This window comes from Lygodium microphyllum, chromosome 30 (assembly GCF_053477565.2).
Source record: "Lygodium microphyllum isolate KBCC chromosome 30, Lygodium_microphyllum_v1.1.10, whole genome shotgun sequence".
Taxonomy (NCBI): Eukaryota; Viridiplantae; Streptophyta; class Polypodiopsida; order Schizaeales; family Lygodiaceae; genus Lygodium; species Lygodium microphyllum.
In genome coordinates, this window is record NC_141164.1 from 84,635,005 (window position 1) to 84,661,144 (window position 26,140).

At 43.3% G+C, this 26,140-nt stretch overlaps 1 pseudogene; it reads right to left on the minus strand.

Annotated features, from left to right (window-relative positions):
- Nucleotides 1-3,456: 3,456 nt before the first annotated feature.
- Nucleotides 3,457-26,140, minus strand: part of LOC148010064 (uncharacterized) — a 99,256-nt pseudogene continuing 76,572 nt past the window's right edge.

The following is a 26,140-nucleotide window of genomic DNA, read 5'->3' on the forward strand; positions in this document are numbered from 1 at the left end:
AACACAAAGGTGTCACGCAAATCCGTCTTTTTTTTTCAGAATCTATTTCGAGAACTCCAGATGGACCTCATCGAACTGTTGCTCTTGCTCCTCCAAGTACCACTTTGAACCACTACACATCGAATAGTATCATGGAGAAGCTACGGTAATCCACCATAGCAATACTTTGCAAGTTCTCAAAATACTCAATCTCATCCTCAACCGTGTATGGATCCGTTGCTTGTCTCCGCCTCTCTTGATCGAGCCTTGCCATGATACCACAGTCCATTGTGGAGCGCATTTTGTCAATACGCTCCACGCGAAAATGCCATCCACGCGACCAGACCACGCTGCACTATATATTTTGTACTGTACATTGAAACACTCAAATTAGATGTCGCATATAAAATTGAGATACGACAAATTCTAAACCCCTCATCACCTTTGGACTACATCCCCTCAAGAATTCCCACTCCTCCATTGAGACATCTGTCCCTTTGCAAGATGCTGCGGTCAAAGCTCCATGCAACCATCGCGTTGACATGAACTGCGGTGGCATCTCCTTTATGCCTTCGGGGTATCAAATCGGTCGATGATGCATACTACATCGGAATTCAGCTCGTGCTTTCTCTCGATCTTGCCTAGCGATCTAGTACTTGGCAAGCCACATCTCCATAGAGGCATGGTGCAACATACAAAAGCGATTCACCTCCTCCTCCATTGAGGCATCCATTCTTTTTTCTACCCCATTTCCAACCACCACATCTCCAGTTAGTCTATCATCATCCTTCAGCGACCGTAGCATTTCATTGTCTGGATCCACTGTTGGTAGCCATTGTGAAATATGCACTAGCGCCTCAGACACCAACCAACCTTCAGCCATGCTACCTTCTGGTCAAGCTCGTTGTCGCACAAAGCCTTTCAAGGTTTGCATGAAGTGCTCTAAGAAGAACATCCATCATGTATGGACATGTTTAGTAATCTCCACTTCATCTACAAGATGCACAAGAAGGCGGATTTGTATCGTGAGCATGCTGGCGGGCAAGTATTTCTCAAAGAGACAGACTGTCTCCACTGCTCCCCGCCTCGCGGATTCAATAGAGGGCGTCTTAATCTCCTTCTGTGAGATCCATTGTACCAAAGTCAACAACCTGTAAATGGCCCCGCGTATTTCTAGAGTAAAACATCGTGCGATCGCGATCGGTGGTACAAACTGCCACAAATGAGAAAGCATTATGAATAATGGCTACACTCCAAACAGCACAATGTGCATGCCAATTACAATATATTCGTAGTACAAACCTGACATATCTTATGCTAGTCATGGGATTTTAGTCCTGATAATTGGTCATCTTTAGAAAATGCAGACCTGAGAGAACGCATAATACCTGTCGGAGTGCGGATAGACTTGACTACTTGCTTCACAATGTGCTCTTCTTTAGTGGAAAAAACCCAAGGAGCGCGGAGTGCAAGGAAGTTGCACGCGACCATCAACACTCAACTGCGACCAAAGCGCCTCCATCTTATCTACCTCATTCAAATCCATTCGTGCCCCATATAGTGTCTCTCTTTCCTGTGAAATACAAATAACAAAATTTGCCCCTGTCGTCGCAAAAAACATTGTTATTGGTGATGCCATAGAACAGTTAGTATCACCGTCAGTATTAACGTCCGATGTAATGCGATGCTGATAGCGATAGTTTGTGATGTAAATAACGACGCAAGCAGTAAAATTTAGGACGGTAACAGGGAAAAAAAAAATTGTGGCAGGGCAGCAAGCTTCCCTGCCACATATAGCACTGTGTGCTTTATTAGAGCCATACAAAATAGTTTTTGCACTGTGTACAATGCGCTTACAAACAAAAACAATGTATACTGAAATCATAACACTAATACATGAAATAAACACATGATCGCATAATAAGCGATTGGTACAATCATGACAAGATATCACTAATACATAGAAAATGTCTACATAGATTAGGCGACTCAAAAAGAAAGGTGTGTGAGCTCCAGGGATCCAAGGGTGAGCTTCATATCCTCGTCCCCCGAAAGCTCGTCCCGTCGCAAAGGAGCATCGAACGGTGTCGTATTGCTGCGCATTCGAGGTGTGAAAACCACCCAAAAGTTGTGCATGAAATTTGTTACTTTGTACATATTTAGTTGTTATGTTTTCTCTTTCATTCTATGCCGAAGATGGAGAGTTGTTGGATCGCATTCTCTCACGGGGCGAAAGATACTCTGAGGAGGATGCAAAGGTTATTGTGGTGCAAATTTTGAACATAGTATCCTTCTGCCACTTGCAAGGTGTTGTTCATCGGGGTCTGAAGCCAGAAAATTTTCTTTTCACAACGAAGGTTGAAGCTGCATCAATGAAGGCTATTGATTTTGGTCTATCGGTTTTTGTCAAGCCAGAGGAGAGACTTAATGACATCATGGGAAGTGCCTACTATGTTGCACCTCATACAGCACAGAGGCTGATGTTTGGGAGCATTGGAGTTATTACTTATATTCTTCTTTGTGGAAGTTGGCTTTTTGGGGGCTTGCACTGAGTCGGGGATATTTCGGGCTGTAGAGAGCTTTATGGGCTGTTTTTTTTGCTTTTTCGGAGAACCTTAGCTTGGAATGGGGCTTAATTAGAAAATAGGAAAATGACAAAAAGGGAGGATCAATGCTGGATGGATTGGAGGGAAATCCGAAAAGGGGGGAAAGTTTTGAACGTGGGGGAAACAGAGGAGGATGGACGATGGAGGAAAGTGTGAGGGGGAGCCTTGCTTTAGGGAAAAAGGAGCCTATTTTGGAGGAGAAGGGGACACGCTTTGGAGAAGGAGATCGAGGACTCTCAAGGAGCTTGGGGGGGGGACGAAGACTGCAGAAACGAGGTGAAGCCGAAGGAACACAGGAGGATATACGGATGGAAGAAAGCGCAAAGTGGACGCTGTTGCGATAGAGGAGTGCCAAGACCGAAAGGCGAGAAGATGACACGAACGTGAAGAAGATGAACAAGGGGACAACGACGGAGGTGAAGAGGGACGGAGAGACGCAGAATCGAAGACGTCGTGATGAAGAATAGTGCCTGCAAGTGATGACCGCTCCTGCTGGATTCTCAATAGTATGGAGTGGAGAAGACAGCAGCACAGAAGGTGAAGCTAATTTGGAAGACAGCAACAAATTTGTCGAAGCCTTCTGAGGTGGACAACTGCAGCAGAGGTGGCGAGACGAAGCTAATTTGGAAGACATCAGACAGAGGACAAGGATCATCATGTCAGATGGCACGAGTTGACGTAGAGGTGAAGGTGACTGCAACATACCAGCACCCTCCATAGCCGCGGTGCCTTCATAGGTTTTTCTCACCTACTGGTCGTCACCACGAGAGCCCTATATGCCCGACAAAACTTGCGGATGATGGGACGACAAAGAGAAATCTACAGCCGATGCTTTGCTTATGAAGATGGAGAAGACTAAAGGAGGGGGTCTTCAGAGCATTATCGTCATGTCAGCCACACGCCGCATCACCTCTCCTGTCACTACTGCAACATCATCAATCTGTTCATCCTGAGACACATTGTCTCGCTCTCGTCTCACTCCACTACGTCGAAGATTTGTGCTCGAATTCTACAACTAGCCTGACCTATTCGAGTGCCATGCTTACAATGTAAGCGAAGGAAAATCCTCTACCATCGAAAATCATAAGAAGAATTTGTGCACAAGTCAAAGACTCGGAAGCACAGAAGAAGGAAAGACGATGGTGAAAGAGTTTGAAGGATGAAGGGTGGTATCTCAGAATACTGATCGGCATGAAGTAGACAATGATGAATATTATGCTGTTCTCCATGCTATTGACAGTGACCAACAACAAATTTTGCATACTTGGACTAAACGAATGGCGTTAATACTTCCCTTCTATGCAAAGGTGACAGTGATGGACGTTAGAGAGAAGGGCTGCATTCAAAATTTTATGGTATAACATTGTTAATAAGGTAGCTGTGCCAGCAGTTTAGATTGAAAGTCATGCTCAATTCTACTACTTGAAATTCTTACTCAAATCATGTTAAGAGCAAGGAGAATTCAGCTTGATACTCTGATTATATGACTTGCTTAAACCTTCACATCTTGCTTGTAAGAGTGTATTTCATATAGCACTGGAGTTCCTTCCGTCACAATGAAGATTTTCTATAGGATTCAAAACTTTTCAAAGGATTCTCAAAGGCCATGGATGTGAATATAGTCAATAATTACCTGTCTGAATCAAAAGAACAAGCTGTTATAACAGAGTTCAGCTTCTCTGATGTAAAAGAGGGAGTTATTAAGCTAATAGGTTGTTTGTCTCATCAGTCTTCTGAAGAGTTGTTGGAATGTAAATATGATCCTTTGTGGAGGCCGCCACTATTGACCTTCTATCCTGAAATTAGATAAGGTCCTCTGTGGATACGACATTGCTTTCACAAATCCTTTGACAACGGACTCTACAGAAAAAAAAACAACACATCAATCTACCATACAATAATGCATTCTAATTAAACATGGTAACTACAAATAAGAAAGATGAGTGACTTAGAGGGCCGTGGCGTCCATACAATCAGTCGATCAATAAAGTGAGACCATGCCTCTCTGCATATCGAGTCTCAAGGCCAGTCGGATTGCGATTTATAATGGAGTGCTGCAAAGAAAACAAAATGCTAACTGTTAGAAACATGATTGTCAGTACAAAGAATATTGCAAAAAAATAAACAAGCAAAACAAAAGAAAAACTTACAAAGTCCTCCAAATATGTCCTGTGGCCGTCACTCCTAAGATGATGGACCACTATGGCCTCGAGTCGTGCCCTCGTCGCCTCGCGTTGCTAACTCTAATGTCCTGGAGAATCTGTAGCCTCCTTCCTCAGTCGTTGCCAGCCCTCTGCATCTAACCACTCGGGCTTTGCAGCTCCACTCTTGATTGCCTTGTGTTGAGATATCGAGCTCCACTCGTGGTATGCCAGGGTGACCGTTGTGCATTTATGTCACCGACTTGTTAGTTGCAGATGCGGTTGGTACACCGCCCATGAATAATAGCTAGATGACAACTATCCTTATGTACTCTAGTTCGTGGCTCAGTTATGCCACCTTAGTTAGTTAAGTTTGGTTTGAGACCCATATATAGGGTTCTTCTATTTCTTTGTACTAGAGTTCTTTTTGGCTTACACAACTAAGAAGAGGAAAACTATTTTCAGCCTCCATTTGTGTGTGTATTCCCCCATTGTGCAAGCAAGAAAGCTACAAGTGAGACTCCCTCCTTTTCTCCCACAATCTTGACATGGTATCAGAGCCTTGTTCGTGGTAAGGAGCTCAAGAAAGCAAACCAAGTTCGTGGTGTTCTGGTAAGAGGACCAGTGTTGCTTTCATTTTTCTGTTTTGGGAGCAAGTCTCTGCAGGTAGCACAGCCGGAAAGTGCAAGAGTGCATTGTCTCAGATTGAGACGCCCTTCGTAGTGTAGCAAGAGGGCAGTATATGTTGCGGGATAAGGCTTTAGCCATAGGTTGCCCTGTTTTTCTAATTTCAGGCCATTTCGGGGCCTGTTTTGGAGGCGGAAGTTTTTCACAAGTACTCAAGAAAAGGCCCTGTTTTTTGCTGTGCGACCACTGTTCTATAGGTCGGTGAAAAGTTTCTGTAGAAATTGCATCGTATGCCTGTGCGCAAAGACATTGGGAGTTACAGAGTCATCCTTGTTGCCTGTTGATGCAAAATCGTCACTAAGAAGTGACTGTGTGGTCAAATACCACTTTCGTCAGTTTTGCAGATTTGCCCTTGTAAGGCTGAAGCTGTGCTTTTTGCAGTGACAGAATTTTTTGCAGTATTCTGTAATGGCGTTTGATTCTCTTTCACAGATTGTCACTGAAAAGCTTGACAAAAACAACTTCCAAGCATGGAAGTTTAGAATGACGAATTTCCTTATGGGAAAAGGATATTGGGAATTCGTTGTAGGAAATGAAGAAGAACCAGTTCTTCCTGATGTTCCCAATCAATAGCAAATGCAGGCATTTAAAGGATGGCATGAGAGAGCCAGGAAAGTTATGTACTAGCTGTCTATCAGCATTTCAGACTCTATGATTGTGCATATTCAGGATGCAAGTACGCCAAAGGAGGCATGGGATACTTTGTCAAAAAGGTATAGCACAAATATGCAAGCTAGGAAAATGCAGCTCAAGCAAGAGTTGCACAATGTGCAAAGAGAAAGTATGAGCATCAATGACTACCACATGAAGGTGAAGAAGATTGCAGATGCACTTGCTTCCATTCAATCGCCAGTGGAAGATGATGATTTAGTTTATGCGACCTTGAATGGTCTAGGAAAGGATTATTCATAGTTCCGAATATCGATTTCCATCCGCGAAAGATTTTCTGATTTTGAGGAGTTGATTGCTCTTCTAATTTCTGAGGAGCAGAGAAATGGTGGTGTATCTTCTTCATGAGGAACTTCAAAAGAAGTTGCCTTCTACTCAAATGCTAGAAGACGTAGAGGCAAAGGTAGAGGAGGCCGATCTGGAGGCCGTGGTAGAAATCAAAATATGCAGCAAACTCAAGAAAACCAGTCCTATGGAGGAGGACGTGGTAACTCTAGAGGCAGGGGGAGCCAAAGAGGTCGTGGTGGATGGCAAAGAGGCCAAAATGCAAACAGCAATGTTGAATGCTACTACTGTGGTAAAATGGGTCATATGGCTAAAGACTACTATAAAAAGCAAAATGACATCATGAATGGAAAATTGCAACAAGGGAATTATGTATCTTCTAGTAGACAGGGTGATGATAGAAATGAGCATTTGTTTATGGTACAGCACATGACCAATTCTGTGACAAGTGCAAAAGAAAGCAATGATGTGTGGTATGTTGACTCAGGTGCATCAAACCACATGACAGGTCATGCAAAATGGATGCAGGATGCAAGGAAAATGGAAAAACCAGGATTTGTGGAGACTGGTGATGATATTGCACATCCTATTGTGCAAATTGGAAAAATTCCTTTGTCTATGCAGGATGAGAAAAACAAATACCTGTCGGATGTATTTCATGTCTCGAATATCACCAAGAACCTGGTTTCTGTTGGTCCAATGGTTGAGCAGGGCATGCAGGTCAGATTTAATTCTCATGGATGCTTTGTTGAGGATATGAAAAATAAAGGTCACTTGATAGAAAAAGGAAAGAAGAAGGGCAGAATGTTTACGTTGGATGCAGACATGCCTGAATTGAGTGCAGCAATGTTTGCAGATGGGACCGGTGTAGTTGCAGATATTGATATCTGGCATAAACACATTGGTCATGTTAATGTATAGCGACTTAAAGCAATGCAAGCCCAAAATATTGTTGCAGGATTGCTTAAATTCAAGGTTGCAGAAATGCATAAGGTATGTGAAGCCTGTCAGTTTGAAAAACAGGCAAGGAAACCATTTCCTAGACATGTTCAAGAGAGTAAGAAGCCATTGGAATTAATCCACTCTGATGTGTGGACTACTAAAGCTGCATCTCTTGGAGGATGTCATTATTTTGTCACTTTTATTGATGACTATAGCAGAAAAGTTTGGGTGTATTTTATGAAAAAGAAAAGTGAAGTTTTTGGGCATTTCAAAACTCTTAAAGCTATGGTTGAAAAAGAAAAGGCTGCAAATAAAATACCTAAGGTCAGATGGAGGGGGAGAGTACCTCTCAAATGAGTTTGCAAGGTTCTTGCAGGAGCATGGCATAAAGCAACAATATTCATGTAGTCATATCCCACAGCAAAATGGAATTGCAGAAAGAAAAAACAGACATATTGGAGAGGTATCTCGTGCCATGCTCAATGAAAAAGACCTGCCAGATTTTCACTGGGCTGAGACAGTTGCTAGAGCAGTCTACATAATGAACACGACTCCCACTGCAGCAATACATGGCATGACTCCAGAGGAGAGGTATATTGGTAGGAAACCAGATATTTCTCATTTGAAATTTTTTGCTTGCATTGCCTATGTTCATGTGCCAGATGAATTGAGATCCAAGTTGGATCCAAAAGCTGAGGAGTGCATCTTTATTGGTTATTCTCTGCAGCAAAAAGGGTATAGATGCTATAACCCTTCTACTCGTAAGTTTATAGTGAGCAGAGATACTGTTTTTTATGAGATGAGTAGCTGGTATAAACCAGTAAATGTGATTGATAATGTAGATGCACAAAATGGTAATACTGCACAGAATTCACAACAGCAGTCACAAGATATTAGTGGACCTGGAGCGTCCTCTAGCAGTGGTTCACATTCTTCGCCATGGACAGGCAGATTGAGATCAGGAGAATCTTCTCAAAGCAATGCAAATAGTGGTATGTAGGTATCACGAAAAGGAAAAGAGAAGGTAGATCAACCCATGTTTGATGTGAATGCAGGTCACTCTTATGTGGATGGTGAATCCAGTGGCTCAGAACAGAGCATTGATGATGAGTTGGGTATTCCTTCTATTGTTACACCTGGAGTAAGGAAGACTAGGGATGTTTTGAGAGCATCTGAGAGTGAACCTACTTTGCGCAGGTCTACTAGAGCTAGGTATCCTGTGGATAGGTTGAAATATGATGGATTTACAGCCATTCACTATACATATATGGTCAAAGTGATACAGGAACCAGAACCCACTTCTTTTGAGCAAGCCATGGGAAAAGAAAAATGGGAGAAAGCCATGTATGAAGAAATGGATGCCTTGGAAGTAAATGCTATATGGGAATTGGTACTTTTGCCTAAAGATAAGAATGCAATTGGTTGTAAGTGGGTTTATAAGTTGAAACACAATGCAGATGGTTCTGTGAATAGATACAAGGCAAGATTAGTAGTCAAGGGGTATGCATAAAAATATGGCATTGATTATGAAGAAACATTCAGTTCGGTTGCAAGGATGGCAACCGTAAGAGCAGTCATTGCTACGGCTGCATCAAAGGGATGGTCTTTACATCAGATGGATGTAAAGAATGCCTTATTGCATGACGATTTGCAAGAAGAGGTATATATGGAGCAGCCACCAGGTTATGTGCATGCTGTTCATCTTGAGTTTGTTTGCAGGTTAAAGAAAGCCTTGTATGGCTTGAAACAAGCACCTAGAGCATGGTCTGACAAGATAGGACAGTATCTTGTCACTATTGGCTTTCAGATTTCCAAGGCAGATTTCTCACTTTATGTGAGAAAAACAGAGAAAGGCATTATGCTACTTGTCATTTATGTTGATGATTTGATTATGACAGGTGATAGTGATGAAGATATCCTTCATGTGAAAATGCTATTGAAGCAGAAGTTTGAGATGAAGGATTTGGGAGAGTTGCGTTATTTCTTGGGCATTGAGGTGATTAGATCACCAAGTGGGATATGGCTCTTGCAGAGGCAGTATGGATTGGACATGCTGTCCAAATATGGGATGACAGGCTGTAAGCCTATTTCAGTTTCTTTGGAGCAGAATGTAAAATTGAGCGCAGATGCAGGTGAGCTTCTAGAAGACCCTACTATGTACAGGTGCATAGTAGGAAGTTTGATTTATATAACTATTACCAGGCCAGATTTGAGCTATGCTGTTGGATTGGTAAGTCAGTTTATGCAGACTCCAAGGAAACCGCATTTGGATACGGCTAGATGCATACTCAGGTATGTGAAGTCCACATTGCAGTATGGACTATTTTATGAGACTGGGATTCAGATACAGTTGCATGGATACATTGATGTTGATTGGGCTGGTAGTATTTCTAATAGACTATCTACCAGTGGATATGTGTTCTCTTTTGGGAGTGCTGCAGTCACTTGGAGCAGCAAGAAATAGCCTACAGTTGCCTTGTTGAGCACAGAGGCTGAGTATAGGGGCGCAGCAATGGCTGCATGTGAGGTAGCTTGGCTGCATAAGCTACTTTATGATATGCATCAGCCTCCTACAGATGGGCCAGTTGTCATTTATTGTGACAACATGAGTAGTATACACTTGGCAAATAACCCAGTCTATCATGCTAGAACAAAGCACATTGAGGTGCATTATCACTATGTGTGGGAGAGGGTTTTACTAGGTCTTATTGATCTAGTTTATGTCAGCACAGAGGATCAAGTAGTTGACATATTTACGAAGGCATTGGGCGTAGAGAAGCTGCGCAAGTTCAGAGACCTGCTTGGTGTGCAGGAATTGGGATTGACCTCGAGGGGGAGTGTTGAGATATCGAGCTCCACTCGTGGTATGCCAAGGTGACCGTTATGCATTTATGTCACTGACTTATTAGTTGCAGATGCGGTTGGTACACCGCCCATGAATAATGGCTAGATGATAGTTATCCTTATCTACTCTAGTTCGTGGCTCAGTTAGTATGCCACCTTAGTTAGTTGAGTTTGGTTTGAGACCCATATATAGGGTTCTTGTATTTCTTTATACTAGAGTTCTTTTTGGCTTACACAACTAAGAAGAAGAAAATTGTTTTCAGCCTCCACCTGTGTGTGTATTTCCCCATTGTGCAAGCAAGAAAGCTACAAGTGAGACTCATTCCTTTTCTCCCACAATCTTGACACCTTGTGTGCGTTGGATTCTCTGTGTGACATGTATGCACGCATGCAATCCATTATCCAGCCCATAGAGAATCTATTTACTGAGGCTGGCACCGAAAACTCCTCGTGCAAGGATGCTACTATGTATTCCTTGCTCCCCTCCGGTATGTTCTTCCAATGATCCAAGACGTTGTGCCGAAAAACTTGTTGGCACAACTCTCTCATGTGAGCCATTACCCTCCTCCCCTCATCATTCATGATGATGGCTCCTGACCTACTATCGACTAGATATCCATATCCCCTTGGAGTCTACCTAAGATGGGTGCTCTTCCATCTGCATCCATGCTCCTGGGCATATCCAAGAGACCCCTGTGCATCTGGTGTACCAACCGGGATAATATCTCTCTGAGTGGCACCCACACGGGTGCCACCTGCTGACGGCTGAGCAAAATCCGGAATAACTGGAGTAGACATCCCCATAGATGTGACAAATCCCTGAGGTGCAAAGCTCTAGCTGAACGATGAGACGGAGACACCGCGTCCGTGCCTCCACAACATCCACCTGAGCCTAAGCCACGCTTCCTAGAAGAGCCACAAGAGCGATTCCCACCTGCATCCCATATCGACCGCGGGCTCACTGCCTCTGTATATCTACAGCATCCCCCTAACCCCGAAACACTCTCTCCCTCTGGCCCAAGTCTGGAGCATCGAGCTCATCTGCTCGAAGCCGAAGTATCCAATCGCATTGAAGTAGATCTAGTAGAGCGCCCTGACGAACACCGAGACAACTCCTGGTTTGCCATATCTCTGAATCTCGTGATCTAATCTGGAGACATGCGTGTGAAGATGTCTTATAACTCCTCATCGCTCATCCCTCAACTCATCCTGAAAATGTCACTTAAAAGAAAAAAAATGATGTTAGAATAATCAATTTAAATCATACAAAGCACAGTAATATAAATCATTTAAAAAAAATCTCACTCAAAATGCATATATTATGTACTCTTATAAGAGATTGGTCAACGAATTGAGTAAGTGGATACTCCAAGTATGAAATATCCTATGGTCCCATGCCAATCTCTTGACACAACTCCACATACACTGGAAGGTCGATAGACATGTCACCACAAAAGGATGAGTCAACCTCGTTCTCAAAGAATTCTTGGACTCCTGTATTTCCATCATTGTTAGCCGATGCTAGCTCCAAGCTTTCGACGGCCTCCACCCCTTGCAATATCGACCCCTCTATTTACATATTATTTTCATCTATGCTCAGAACATCGCTTTGATCATATACTCTTGCACTTAAGAGAGTTGAAGGTATAACATACCACCATCGAGGTTGTTGGGGGTTTGGATACAAGATTAACTGTTCACAAACATGTACAAGAGAGTGCAAACCATTGTGACATAAACCATGTCGTAATACAATTAGCAAATAAATGAGTCCATGCACCTGTTCACAATGGGCCGGCAACACAAAGGTGTTGTACAATCCGTCCATTTTTTTTCGGAATCGATTTTGAGAAATCCAGATGGACCTCGTCAAACTGTTGCTCTAGCTCCTCCAAGTACCACTTTGAACCACTACACATCAAATAATATCATGAAGAAGCTACGGTAATTCACCATAACAATACTTTGCAAGTTCCCAAAATACTCCATCTCATCCACAACCGTGTTTGGATCCGTTGCTCATCGCCGGCCCTCTTGCTCGAACCTTGCAATGATACCACATTCCATTGTGTAGCGCATTTTATCAATACGCTCCATGTGAAAATGCCATCCGCGCGACCATGCTGCACTATATATTTTTTACTGTATATTGAAACACTCGAATTAGATATCGCATATAAAATTTAGATATGACAAACTCTAAACCCCTCATCACCTTTGGACTACATCCCCTCGAGAATTCCCACTCCTCCATTGAGACCTCTGTCCCTTTGCAAAATGCTGCGGTCAAAGCTCCATGCAACCATCATGTTGACATGAACCGCGGCATCTCCTTCATGCCTTTGGCGTATCAAATCGGTCGATGACGCGTACTACGTTGAAATTCCACTTGCGCTTCCTCTTGATCTTGCCTTGTAATCTGGTACTTGGCGAGCCACGTCTCCATAGAGGCATGGTGCAACATTCAAAAGCGATTCACCTTCTCCTCCATTGAGGTATCCATTCTTTTTTCTACCCCATTTCCAACCACCACATCTCCAGTCAGTCTATCATCGTCCTTCAGCGAATAGCATTTCATGTCTGGATCCACCATTGGTAGCCATTGTGAAATATGCACTAGCACCTCAGACACTAACCAACGTTCAAGCATGCTACCTTCTGGCCGAGTTCGTTGTTGCACAAAGCCTCTCAAGGTTTTCATGAAGTGCTCCAAGAAGAATATCCATCGCATATGGATAGGTCCAGCAATCTCCACTTCATCTACAAGATGCACAAGAAGGTGGATTTGTATCATGAGCATACCCATCGGAGTGTGGATAGACTTGATTACTTGCTTCACAATGCACTCTTATTTAGTGGACAAAACCCAAGGAGCGTGAGGAAGGTGCACGCGACGATCAGCACTCGACTGTGGCCAAAGCGCCTCCATCTTACCTACCTCCTTCAAATCCATTCGTGCCCCTATAATGTCTCTCTTTCTTGTGATATGGTCCCATAGCAAGCTATCCACATTCTTGAAAATATGCATGGGATCCAACAAGTGGTTGACCTATAAGTGGGTCCAATATGGCAACTCGTAGAAAACTGAGAACCACCGCATTCCGTTTGGATGTGATTCCGCGTGGACCATTTTCAGCTTGTACCAGCTTGCGACGTTCATATGTGTTGGAGGTCGTCCAAGGAAACCTTCCCTGAGTTCATGATCCTCTGTCAAGAAAGCAGTGTGTCCTTGATATACCATCTTCTTCATGGTTTGTGACCTTCGGGAGTCTAACTGTGGCACGCATAATGGACATGTATGATAACCTGCACTAACCAAACCTGTTCCAACACCACGACCCAGTGAATACTTGCTTGAACGAGATAAAATATAGATATTACCAACGAGAACGGAGGCTTGCTCACCTGAGTACTCTATGAATCCCGGAAAGTCATGTATCATCCACATGAAAATGGCTCAAATATTGGCTGACTGCCGCCGACCATCGCGCTTGCTCATATCTTGCACAGTGACCCCCTCCTCTCACAAAATACGGGTCCATATTTTTGACTTTGTAGTAGGCGGGGACAAGTAAGCTAAGGATGAGATGTCCTTTCTTCATAGAAAGCCATGGAGGGATACTGTAATTGACAAGGACTATAGGCTACACACTGTAAGAAGTTGAGCATAGACTGAATGGGTTGACACCATCCATTGCAAGACCAAGCCAAAGATTCCTTGGCTCTCGAGCAAATCCTGGGAAAGTAGAGTCAATGTGGCTCCATGCGCATGAATCCGTTGATATTCATTGAACTCCATCCGTGGACCTATTCTGTGCATGCCATGTTGTCAAGCTCGCCATGCCGGATGTAGAAACATGTAGTTTATGCAGGGGATAAGCAAAAAGTGTCTGAGAACTTTTTGAGTGATGGTTTGCCCTTGCAAGTCTTGTCAATACCTGTGAGCTTCACACTTTGGACATGTCTCCATAGTCTCGTATTCTCCTCGAAACAATATGCAATCGTTGATACATGCATGGATGTTATTGTAGTCCATGCCAAGCTTTTGTAAAACATGTCATGCATCATCACGAGACTCAGGTATGGTATTTGCAGGTGGTAATATATGATATTTCAATAACCTAAAAAAAATCATAAATACTTGAAAAAGTACAAATGTTTGTAATAATAGTGCCGAAAAAAAATCAATGAATCATATGTACAAGATACCTGAACAACTCGGTCACACTCTATCACTCCACCCATATTTTGCTTGCACACTTAAGAGTGCAAGCAGTGTCTTCAGCCGAGATACTCAACACCCATCATATAATGGTATGGATGCTTCCTCTCTAAGCGGATCAGAAGTCTCGACATCCATGGGAATCAATGCATCGATCATTGCCTCCATCTCAGGCTCCAAGATTGTAGGTAGGTCTGGAAGGTCGCCTGTCTCCTCTCGCATTGACGGTATAGATTGGTCTTGCAAGTGGTGTATTGGCTCCTGTACTCCATCCATCGCATGTCCACGTACTCTTCTAATTGGCCGCAAAGGGTGCACTCCTCCTTGGGATGAGACATTACCTCCCTGGATAGAAAACTTGCCAATGAGACCCAATCTTATTGTATATGGTATTCAATTAGCTTGCAAGTACAATACATGATTGATATTAACTTTAAATTACCATTTGCTGAAAATTCGCAATCTCCTGATCAATGATCTCAGATTGAAACTCGCCAAATTATCGTATGTGTTCTATAGACAATCGATGTTCTCGTCTAATTGCCAGCTTGCATTGAAAGCAAGGACATGGGACATACTAATTAAGATACGCCTCGCGATCCTGAACAACAGGGCCTTCTTCGTTTTCCATTTTTTCTATGTTACAACAAACAATTTGTTTTTGTTATCATTCTTCTCTTTTCTTAGATTGTTATCCTCTCCTTCTATCTCTCTCTTTTTCTATGACCTAGCATATAGTATCATAGAACACTAGTATTTAGTATCTAGTACTGAGTACTTAGCACATAATATCATAGCATCTTAGTATCTAGCACCTAGTACTCTAGTATCATAGTACCAAGTACCCAGTACTATGATACTATGTAGCAGGTGCTAGGGTACCCTCTCTTTCTCTGTTTCCGTATTAGGTTTAATGATTTTTATCTCTTTTTCTCTCTCCTCTCTCTCTCTCATATTTCTTTTTCGCTCTCCTCTCCATCTCATTTCCTTTTCAGTCTCATTTCCCTTTCTCTCTTTCTCCCTCTCTCATTTCCTCTCCCTCTCTCACCCTCACCCGCTCTTTCTCTCTTTCTCTATTAGGCTTAATGATTTTTTCTCTTTTTTCTCTCATTTTTTTTTTCTCTCCTCTCCCTCTCTCATTTCCCTTTCTCTCTTTCTCCCCCTCTCTCATTTCCTCTCCCTCCCTTACCCTAACCCTCTCCTTCTCTCTTTCTCTATTAGGTTTAATGATTTTTTCTCTTTTTCTCTCTCCTCTCTCTCTCTCATTCCTTTTTCTCTCTCCTCTCCCTCTCTCATTTCCCTTTCTCTCCTTCTCTTCCTCTCTCATTTATTGTCCCTCCCTCTCCTTGACTCTCTCTTTCCCTCTTTCTCTATTAGATTTAATGATTTTTCTCTCTTTTTCTCTCTCATTTTTTCTCTCTCCTCTCCCTCTCTCATTTCACTTTCTTTCTTTCTCTCCCTCTCTCATTTCCTCTCCCTCCCTCACCTTGACCCTCTCTTTCTCTCTTTTTCCATTAAGTTTAATGATATTTTTCTCTGTCTTCTCTCTCTCAGTCCTTTTTCTCTCTCCTCTCCCTCTCTCATTTCCCTTTCTTTCTTTCTCTCTCTCACTCATTTCCTCTCCCTCCCTCACCCTGACCCTCTCTTTCTCTCTTTTCCCATTAGGTTTAATGATCTTTCTCTCCTTTTCTCTCTCCTCTCTCTCAATTTTTTTCTCTCTCCTCTCCCTCTCTCATTTCATTTTCTCTCTTCCTCTCCCTCTCTCATTTCCTCTCCCTCGCTCACCCTCACCGTCTCTTTCTCTCTTTCCCTATTAGGTTTAATGATTTTTATCTCTTTTTCTCTCTCCTCTCTTTCTCATATTTCTTTTTCTCTTTCCTCTCCATCTCATTTCCTTTTCACTCTTATTTCCCTTTCTCTCTTTCTCCCTCTCTCATTTCCTCTCCCTCTCTCACCCTCACCCGCTCTTTCTCTCTTCTCTATTAGGTTTAATGATTTTTCTCTTTTTTCTCTCATTTTTCTCTCTCCTCTCCCTCTCTCATTTCCCTTTCTCTCTTTCTCCCCCTCTCTCATTTCCTCTCCCTCCCTCACCCTAACCCTCTCCTTCTCTCTTTCTCTATTAGGTTTAATGATTTTTCTCTTTTTCTCTCTCCTCTCTCTCTCATTCCTTTTTCTCTCTCCTCTCCCTCTCTCATTTTCCTTTCTCTCTTTCTCTCCCTCTCTCATTTCGCGTCCCTCCCTCACCTTGACTCTCTCTTTCTCTATTAGATTTAATGATTTTTTTCTCTTTTTCTCTCTCCTCTCCCTCTCATTTTTTCGTCTCTCTTCTTCTTCTCTCATTTCGCTTTCTTTTTTTCTCTCCCTCTCTCATTTCCTCTCCCTCCCTCACCCTGACCCTCTCTTTCTCTCTTTTCCCATTAGGTTTAATGATCTTTTTCTCTCTCCTCTCTCTCAATCCTTTTTCTCTCTCCTCTCCCTCTCTCATTTCCCTTCTTTCTTTCTCTCCCTCACTCATTTCCTCTCCCTCCCTCACCTAACCCTCTCTTTCTCTCTTTTCCCATGAGGTTTAATGATATTTCTCTCTTTTTCTCTCTCCTCTCTCTCAATTTTTTTCTCTCTCTCTCCCTCTCTCATTTCGTTTTCTCTCTTCCTCTCCCTCTCTCATTTCCTCTCTCTCCCTCGCCCTCGCCCTCGCCCTCTCTTTCTCTCTTTCCCTATTAGGTTTAATGATTTTTCTCTCTTCTCTCTCCTCTCTCTCTCTCATTTCCTGTCCCTCCCTCACCCTGACCCTCTCTTTTTCTCTTTCTTTATTAGATTTAATAAAAATCTTCTCTTTTTCTCTCTCCTCTCCCTCTCTCATTTTTTTCTCTCTCCTCTCCCTCTCTCATTTCCCTTTCTTTCGTTCTCTCCCTCTCTCATTTCCTCTCCCTCCCTCATCCTGACTCTCTCTTTCTCTAATTTTCCATTAGGTTTAATGATCTTTCTCTATTTTTCTCTCTCCTCTCTCTCTCATTTCTTTTTCTCTCTCCTCTCCCTCTCTCATTTCCTTTTCTCTCTTCCTCTCCCTCTCTCATTTCCTCTTTCTCCCTCGCCCTCACCCTCACCCACACCCTCTCTTTCTCTCTTTGCCTATTATGTTTGACATCTTATCTCTTTTTCTCTCTCCTCTCGTTCTCTCTTTTTTCTCTCTCCTCTCTCTCTCTCATTCCCTCTCTCTCTTCCTCCCCCTCTCTCTCTCATTTCCTCCCCCTCCCTCTCCCATTTCCTCCCTCTCCCTGTCTTTCTCCCTCTCCCTCTCTCTCTCTCTCTCTCATTTCTTCTTCCTCTCTCATTATATACAAATTATACAAAAAATAAATAAATAAGAGAGAATATACTCTCCCTCCCTCTCGTTCTCTCATTTCATCCCCCTCCCTCTTCCATTTCCTCTCTCTCCCTCTCCCTCTCCCTCTCTTTCTCTCTCTCTCTCCCATTCTCTCTCTCCCTCTCTTTTTCTCTCTCCTCTCATTCTCTATTTTTTTCTCTCTCCTCTCCCTCTCTCATTTCCTTTTGCTCTCTTCCTCTCCTTCTCTCATTTCTTCTCCCTCCCTCTTCCTCTCTCATTTCCCTATTATGTTTTCGTCTCCCCCCCTCCCTCTCCCTCTCCCTCTCCCTCTCCCTCTCCCTCTCTCATTATATACAAATTATACAAAAAATAAATTAAAAAGAGAGAGAATACACTCTCCCTCCCTCTCGTTCTCTCATTTCATCCCCCTCCCTCTTCCATTTCCTCCCTCTTCCTCCCTCTCCCTCTCCCTCTCTTTCTCTCTCTCTCCCTCCCTCCCCCTCCCTCTCCCATTTCCTCCCTCTCCCTCTCCCTCTCTCAATATATATACACAAATCATATAAGAAAAAGTAAAAGAGAGAGAGAATGCACTCTCCCTCCCTCTCCCTCTCTCATTTCCTCCCTCTCCCTCTCCCTCTCTTTCTCTTTCTCTTTCTCTTTCTCTCCCTCTCTCATTTCCTCCCCCCTCCCTCTCCCTCTCTTTCTCTTTCTCTTTCTCTCCCTTCCTCTCTCTCTCCCTCTCTTTTTCTCTCATTTCCTCTCCTAAACAAGCAAAAGAAGGAGAGAATTAAACCCTAAACAAGTAAAAGAAGGAGAGAATTAAACCCTAAACAAGCAAAAGATGGAGAGAATGGACTCACCGTAAAGATATGGGGAAGGTTTGGCGGCTCTCTTCGCGTGACAAACACTACAAGATATAGACCTTATACCGACGTTTAAAGCGAAGAAAATACAAACAAAAAAATTTACCCTCGATGTTGCAAAAAGCGTCGTTATTGACGAAGCCATAGAAACGTCGCTATTGGCATCGCTATATGCATCGCTATATACGTCGCACAAATGCGATGCATATAACGACTCATATAGTGACGTAACTAGTAAATTTGCGACACACATGGCGACGCCAATAGCGACGCGAGCACTAAATTTGCGACGCAAATAGCGACGGCAATAGGGAAAAAAAAAATTGTGGCAGGGCAGCAAGCTGCCCTACCACATATAGCACTGTGTGTTGTATGAGAAGCATACAAAATAGTTTTTGCACTACTGCATACAAAGCGCTTGCAAACAAAAAGAATGTATACTGAAATCATAAAATTGATACATGAAATAAATACATGATCGCATAAAATGTGATTGGTACAATCATGAAAGGATATCACTAATACATAGAAAATGTCTACATAGATCAGGCGACTAAAAACTAAAGGTGTGTGAGCTCCAAGGATCCAAGGGCGAGCTACAAATCCTCATCCCCCGAAAGCTCGTCCCGTCGCAAAGGAGCATCGAACGGATTCTACAGAAAAAGAAACAACACATCAATCCACCATACAATAATGCATTCAAATATCTCATGGTAACTACGAACAAGAAAGATGAGTGACTTACAAGGCCGCCGCGTCTATATAATCGGTCGATCAATGCATTGAGACCGTGCCTCTCTGTATATCGAGTCTCAAGGCCTTGCGGATCGCAATTTGTAATGGAGTGTTGCAAAGAAAACAAAATGCTAATTGTTAGAAACATGATTGTCAGTACAAAGAATATTTCAAAAAAACAAACAAGCAAAACAAAAGAGAAACTTACAAAGTCCTCCAAATATATCCTGTGGCCGCCACTCCCAAGATGATGGACCACTCTGGCCTCGAGTCGTGCCCTCGCCGCCTCCCGCTGCTGACTCCAACGTCCTGGCGAATCTGTAGCCTCCTCCCTCAGTCGGCGCCAGTCGTCTGCATCTAACCACTCGGGCTTTGCAGCCCCACTCTTGATTGCCTTGCGTGCGTCGGATCGTCTATGTGACATGTATGCACGTATGCAATCCATCATCCAGCCCGTAGAGAATCTATCTACTACGGCTGGCACCGGAAACTCCTCCTGCAAGGATGCTACTATGTAGTCCTTACTCCCCTCTGGTATGTTCTTTTAATAATCCAGGACGTTGTGTCGAAAAACTTGTTGGCACAACTCTCTCATGCGAGCCATCACCCTCCTCCCCTCATCATTCATGATGATGGCTCCTGACCTACTATCAACCAGGTATCCATAACCCCTAGGAGTCTGCCTAAGATGGGTCCTCTCCCATCTCCGTCCACGCTCTTGGGCATATCCAGGAGACCCCTCTACATCGGGTGTACCGACGGGGGTAACCTCTCTCGAAGTGACACTCAAACGGGTGCCACCAAAAGGGGTGCCACCTGCTGATAGCTGCACAAAAGCCGGAGTAACTGGAGTAGACGTCCCCATAGGTGTGACAAATCCTGGAGGTGACGCAGCTCCAGCTGAACAACGAGACGGAGACACCACATCCGTGTCTCCACAGCAGAATCCCCCTGATCCCGATGCAGTCCCTCTCTCTAGCCCAAGTCGTGAGCGTCGAGATCGTCTGCTCAAAGCTGAAGCATCTGATCGCGCTAAAGTAGATCTAGCAGAGCGCCTTGACGAAGAACGAGACAGCTCTTGGTCTGCCATCTCTCTATATCTCGCCAGCTTGTCTGGAGACATGCGTGCCATCATGTCCTCAAACTCCTCATCGCTCATCCCTCGACTCATCCTGAAAATGTCACCTGCACAGATAAAAAATGGTGTTAGAATAATCAATTTAAACTATACTAAGCACAGTAATATAAATCATTTTTAAAAAATCCCTCTTAAAATGCATATCTTATGTACCTTTATGGAAGATCTAAACAACGAATTGAGTAATATAATTCTCCAAGAATGAAGTATCCTATGGTCCCATGTTAATCTCCTGACACAACTTTGCATACACTAGAAGGTCGATAGACATGTCAGCACAAAAGAATGAGTCTGCCTCGTTCTCAAAGAATTCTTGGACTCCTGTATTTCCATCATTGTTAGCCGATGCGGGCTCCAAGCTTGCGGCGGCCTCCACCCCTTGTAATATCGACCCCTCTATTTGCATATTATCTTCATCTATGCCCGGAACATCACTTTGATCATATACTCTCGCACTTCAAGGAGTTGAAGGTATAACATACCACCATCGAGGTTGTTGGGGGTTTGGATAGAAGATTACCTGTTCACAAACACGTACAAAGCGAGTTCAAACCATTGTGACATAAACCATGTCGTATTACAATTAGCAAGCAAATGACTCTATGCACCTGTTCACAATGGGCCGCCAACACAAAGTTGTCGCGCAAATCCGTCCATTTTTTTTCGGAATCTATTTCAAGAAATCCAGATGGACCTCGTTGAACTGTTGCTCCAGCTCCTCCAAGTACCACTTTGAACCATTGCACATCGAATAGTATCATGGAGAAGCTACGGTAATCCACCGTAATAATACTTTGCAAGTTCCCAAAATACTCCATCTCATCCACAACCGTGTTCTGATCCGTTGCTCCTCGCCGGCTCTCTTGCTCAAACCTTGCCATGACACCACAGTCCATTGTGGAGCGCATTTTGTCAATATGCTCCACGCGAAAATGTCGTCCACGCGACCACGCTGCACTATATATTTTGTACTGTACATTGAAACACTCAAATTAGATGTCGCATATAAAATTTAGATACGACATATTCTAAACCCCTCATCACCTTTGGACTACATCCCCTTGAGAACTCCCGCTCCTCCATTGAGACATCTGTCTCTTCGCTGGATGCTGCGGTCAAGGCTCCATGCAACAATCGTGTTGACATAAACCGCGGCATATCCTCCATGCCTTTGTGATATCGAATCGGTTGATGACGCGTACTGCGTCGGAATTCAGCTCGCGCTTCCTCTCGATCTTGCCTTGCAATCTGGTACTTGACGAGCCACGTCTCCATGGAGGCATGGTGCAACATACAAAAGCGATTCACATTCTCTTCCATTGAGGCATCCATTCTTTTTTCTACCCCATTTTCAACCACCACATCTCCAGTCAGTCTATTATCGTCCTTCAGCGTCCATAGCATTTCATTGTCTGGTTCCACCGTTGGTAGCCATTGTGAGATATGCACTAACGCCTCTGACACCAACCAACCTTCCGCCATGCTACCTTCTGGCTGAGCTCGTTGTCGCACAAAGCCTTTCAGGGTTTTCATGAAGCGCTCCAGGAAGAACATCCATTGCGTATGGACAGGTCCAGCAATCTCCACTTCGTCCACAAGATGCACAAGAAGGTGGACTTGTATCCTGAGCATGCTAGTGGGCAGGTATTTCTCAAAGAGACAGACCGTCTCCACTGCTTCCCGCCTCACGGATTCAATAGAGGATGTCTTAATCTCTTTCTGTGAGATCCATTGCACCAAAGTCGACAACTTGTAAATGGCCCCGCGAATTTCTGGAGTAAGGCATTCTGCGATCGCGATCGGTAAGACAAACTGCCACAAATGAGAAAGCATTATGAATAATGGCCACTTTTCAAATTGCAAAATGCCCACGCTAATTACAATCCATTCTGTTCACAAACCTGACATATCTTATGCCAATCATGGAATTTTAGCCCCGACAATTGGTCATCTTTAGAAAATGCGGACATGAGAGAACGCATCATACCCGTCGGAGTGCAGATAGACTTGATTACTTGCTTCACAATGCGCTCTTCTTTGGTGGACAAAACCTAAGGAGCGTGAGGAAGCTGTATTGCCCCTTCAGCACTCGACTGCGGCCAAAGCGCCTCCATCTTACCTACCTCCTTCAAATCCATTCGTGACCCTATAGTGTCTCTCTTTCCTGTGATGTGGTCCCATAGCAAGCTGCCCACATTCTTGAAAATATGCATGGGATCCAATAAGTGGTTGACCTGTAAGTGGGTCCAATATGGAAACTCGTAGAAAACTGAGAACTGTCGCATTCCATTTGGATGTGATTCCGGGTTTACCATTTTCAGCTCGTACCAGCTTGCGGCATTCATACGTGTTGGAGGTCGTCCAAGAAAACCTTCCCTGAGTTCATGATCCTCCGGCAAGAAAGCGGCGTGTCCTTGATATACCATCTTCTTCATGGTTCCTGACCTTCGGGAGTCTAACTATGACCCACACAATGGACATGCATGATAACCTGAGGTAACCAGACCTGTAAGGTGAGCCACAGCCTAGTGAATACTTGATTGAATGAGATAAAATATAGATATTACCAGCAAGAATGGAGGTCTGCTCACCTGAGCACTCTCCCAATCCCGAAAAGTCATGCATCGTCCACATGAGAATGGCTCAAATGTTGGCTGATCGCCGACCATCGCGCCTGCTCATATCTTGCATAGTGACCCCCTCCTCCCACAAAATCTTAAGCTGATCAACTAATGGATGAAGATACACGTCCATATTTTTTACTTTATAGCGGCCCGGAACGAGCAACCTAAGGATGGGATGTCCTTTCTTCGTAGAATGCCATGGAGGGATTTTGTAGTTGACAAGCACTATAGGCCACACACTGTAAGAATTCGAGCGCAGACGGAATGGGTTCACACCATCCATGGCGAGACCGAGCCGAAGATTCCTTGGCTCTCGCGCAAAGCCTGAGAAGGTAGAGTCAATGTGGCTCCATGTGTGCGAATATCCTGATATTCATTGAACTCCATCCGTGGACCTATTCTGTACATGCCACGTTGTCAAGCTTGCCATGCCGGACGTGCGAAATTTGTGGTTTATGCGGGGGATGCGCGGAAAGTGTCTGAGAACTTTTTGAGGGATGGTTTGCCCTTGCAAGTCCTGTCAATACCTGTGAGCACCACACTTTGGACATGTCTCCATAGTCTTGTATTCATCTCGAAACAGTATGCAGTCGTTGATACATGCATGGATGTTATTGTAGTCCATGCCAAGCTTCCGTAAAACATGTTGTGCATCATCACGAGACTCAGGCATGGTATTTGTAGGTGGTAATATATGATATTTCAAAAACCTGAAAAAAATCATAAAACACCTTGAAAAAGCACAATTTTTTGCAATAATACTGTAAAAAATAATAATCAATGAAGCCTATGTGCAAGGTACCTGAATAACTCGGTCACACTCGTATCGCTCCAACCATATTTTGCTTGCACACTTAAGAGTGCAAGCAATGTCTTCAACCGAGATACTCGACACCCATCATATAATGGTATGGATGCTTCCTCTCTAAGCGGGTTAGATGTCTCAACATCCATGGGAATCAATGCATCGATCATTGCCTCCATCTCAGGCTCCAAGATTGTAGGTAGGTCAGGAAGGTTGTTTGTTTCCTCTGGCATTGACGGTATAGATGGGCCTTGCGAGTGGTGGATTGGCTCCTGCAATCCATCCATCGCACATCCACGAACTCTTCTAATTGGCCGCAAAGGGTGCAGTCCCCCTTGGGTCAAGACATCACCCCCCTGGATAGAAAATTTGCCAACAAGACCCAATCTTATTGTGTATGGTTTTCAATTAGCTTGCGAGTACAATGCATGATTAATATTAACTTCAAATTACTGTTTGCTGAAAATCCGCAATCGCCTGATCAATGATCTCAAATTGAAACTCGCCAAATCGTTGTACGTGTTCTATAGACAATCGGCGTTTTCGTCTAATTGCCAACTTGCATTGAGAGCAAGGACATGGGGCACGCTAATTAAGATACGTCTCGCGATCTTGAACAATAATACCTTCTTCATTTTTCATCTTATCTACATTACAGCAAACGAGGCTTAAATGGATAGTATGGAGATGTACGTCAAGTTGCAAGTTGACCATAAATCTTGCATTGTACATAGTAGTTGAGAGATTTATTGATGTTATATCTCGGCCTTGTATCATGCTCAAGGATTTGTTTGTCCCAGTAGATAATTATTCATTATTGTAAAAAACTGCACTAGAGGGCTTTGAGTATAAGTAAGCCATTTATGAGCATCATTGAGGATCTCTTAGTCTAATAATAAATCAGTCTCAACAAAAAGCATCTTAGAAATGTGGTTTTTTGGTCCTAGGATCGCGTATTAAAATTAATGCCATCTATGAAATTTATCAACTATAGTAATAAAATTTATTTCAATCAATTCTACTCATAGTCATAAGACCTGAGAGAAAATATCCTATACTCAATTTAAGGGATTCTTCTTCTATAACAATACTTTTGGGTTCATTTTGATGAAGTACCGTAATGACCATTAGCTAGGGTATCATTTTCTTTTAGTCCTTCCGTTGACTAGTTGGCATGATTTCTAATTTGTTATGCCTATAAAGTTAATACAAAAACAATGAATTATGCATATCACAATTAGATCCCCTACTTGGACATTATGAAGGACATGACCAATTTTAAGCCATCTTAAAGAGTTACCAATATACGTGGCCCATGGCAAAGCACATTGCATACCATTATCGATAAGTCTATTATCTGCATCTTAAATCTCCTAATTAGACTTTATAAATGGTATGACTAATTTTTAGCCCCCTTAAGGAGTCGATGTAATGGTACCCATTAAAAAAAGTAAAGTGGATACCATTACCATAATCATGGATATGCTATCATTTCAATTTATGTTATCTTTCTCTTTCTCTCCCTCTCCCTCCCTCTCTTTCTCTTTCTCTCATATTTCCTCTCCCTCTCACAATATATCTTAACACTCTCCAAAAGCAAAAGGGAGAGGGAGAAAGAGAATGCACTCTCCCTCCCTCTCCCTCTCCCTCTCCCTCTCCCTCTCACTCTCTTTCTCTTTCTCTCCCTCTCTCATTTCCTTCCCCTCCCTCTCCCTCTCTTTCTCTCCCTCTCTCTCCCTCTCCCTCTCTTTCTCTCTTTCTCTCTCATTTCCTCTCCTAAACAAGCAAAAAAGAAAGTGATTCAAACATTAAACAAGCAAAATGGAGAGGGAGAGAGAGAATGCACTCTCCCTCTCTTTCTCTTTCTCTCCCTCTCTCATTTCCTTCCCCTCCCTCTCCCTCTCCCTCTCTTTCTCTCCCTCTCTTTCTCTCTTTCTCTCTCATTTCCTAAACAATCAAAAAAAAAAGTAATTTAAACATTAAAAAAGCAAAAGAGAGAGGGAGAGAGAGAATGAACTCTCCCTCCCTCTCCCTCTCCCTCTCTTTCTCTTTCTCTTTCTCTCCCTCTCCCTCTCTCTCCCTCTCCCTCTCCAACTTCCTCTCTTTCTCTCTTTCTCTCTCATTTCCTCTCCTAAACAAGCAAAAAAGAAAGTGATTTAAACATCAAACAAGCAAAAGGGAGAGGGAGAGAGAGAATGCACTCTCCCTCCCTCTCCCTCTCCCTCTCTTTCTCTTTCTCTCCCTCTCTCTCCCTCTCCCTCTCTTTCTCTCTCAT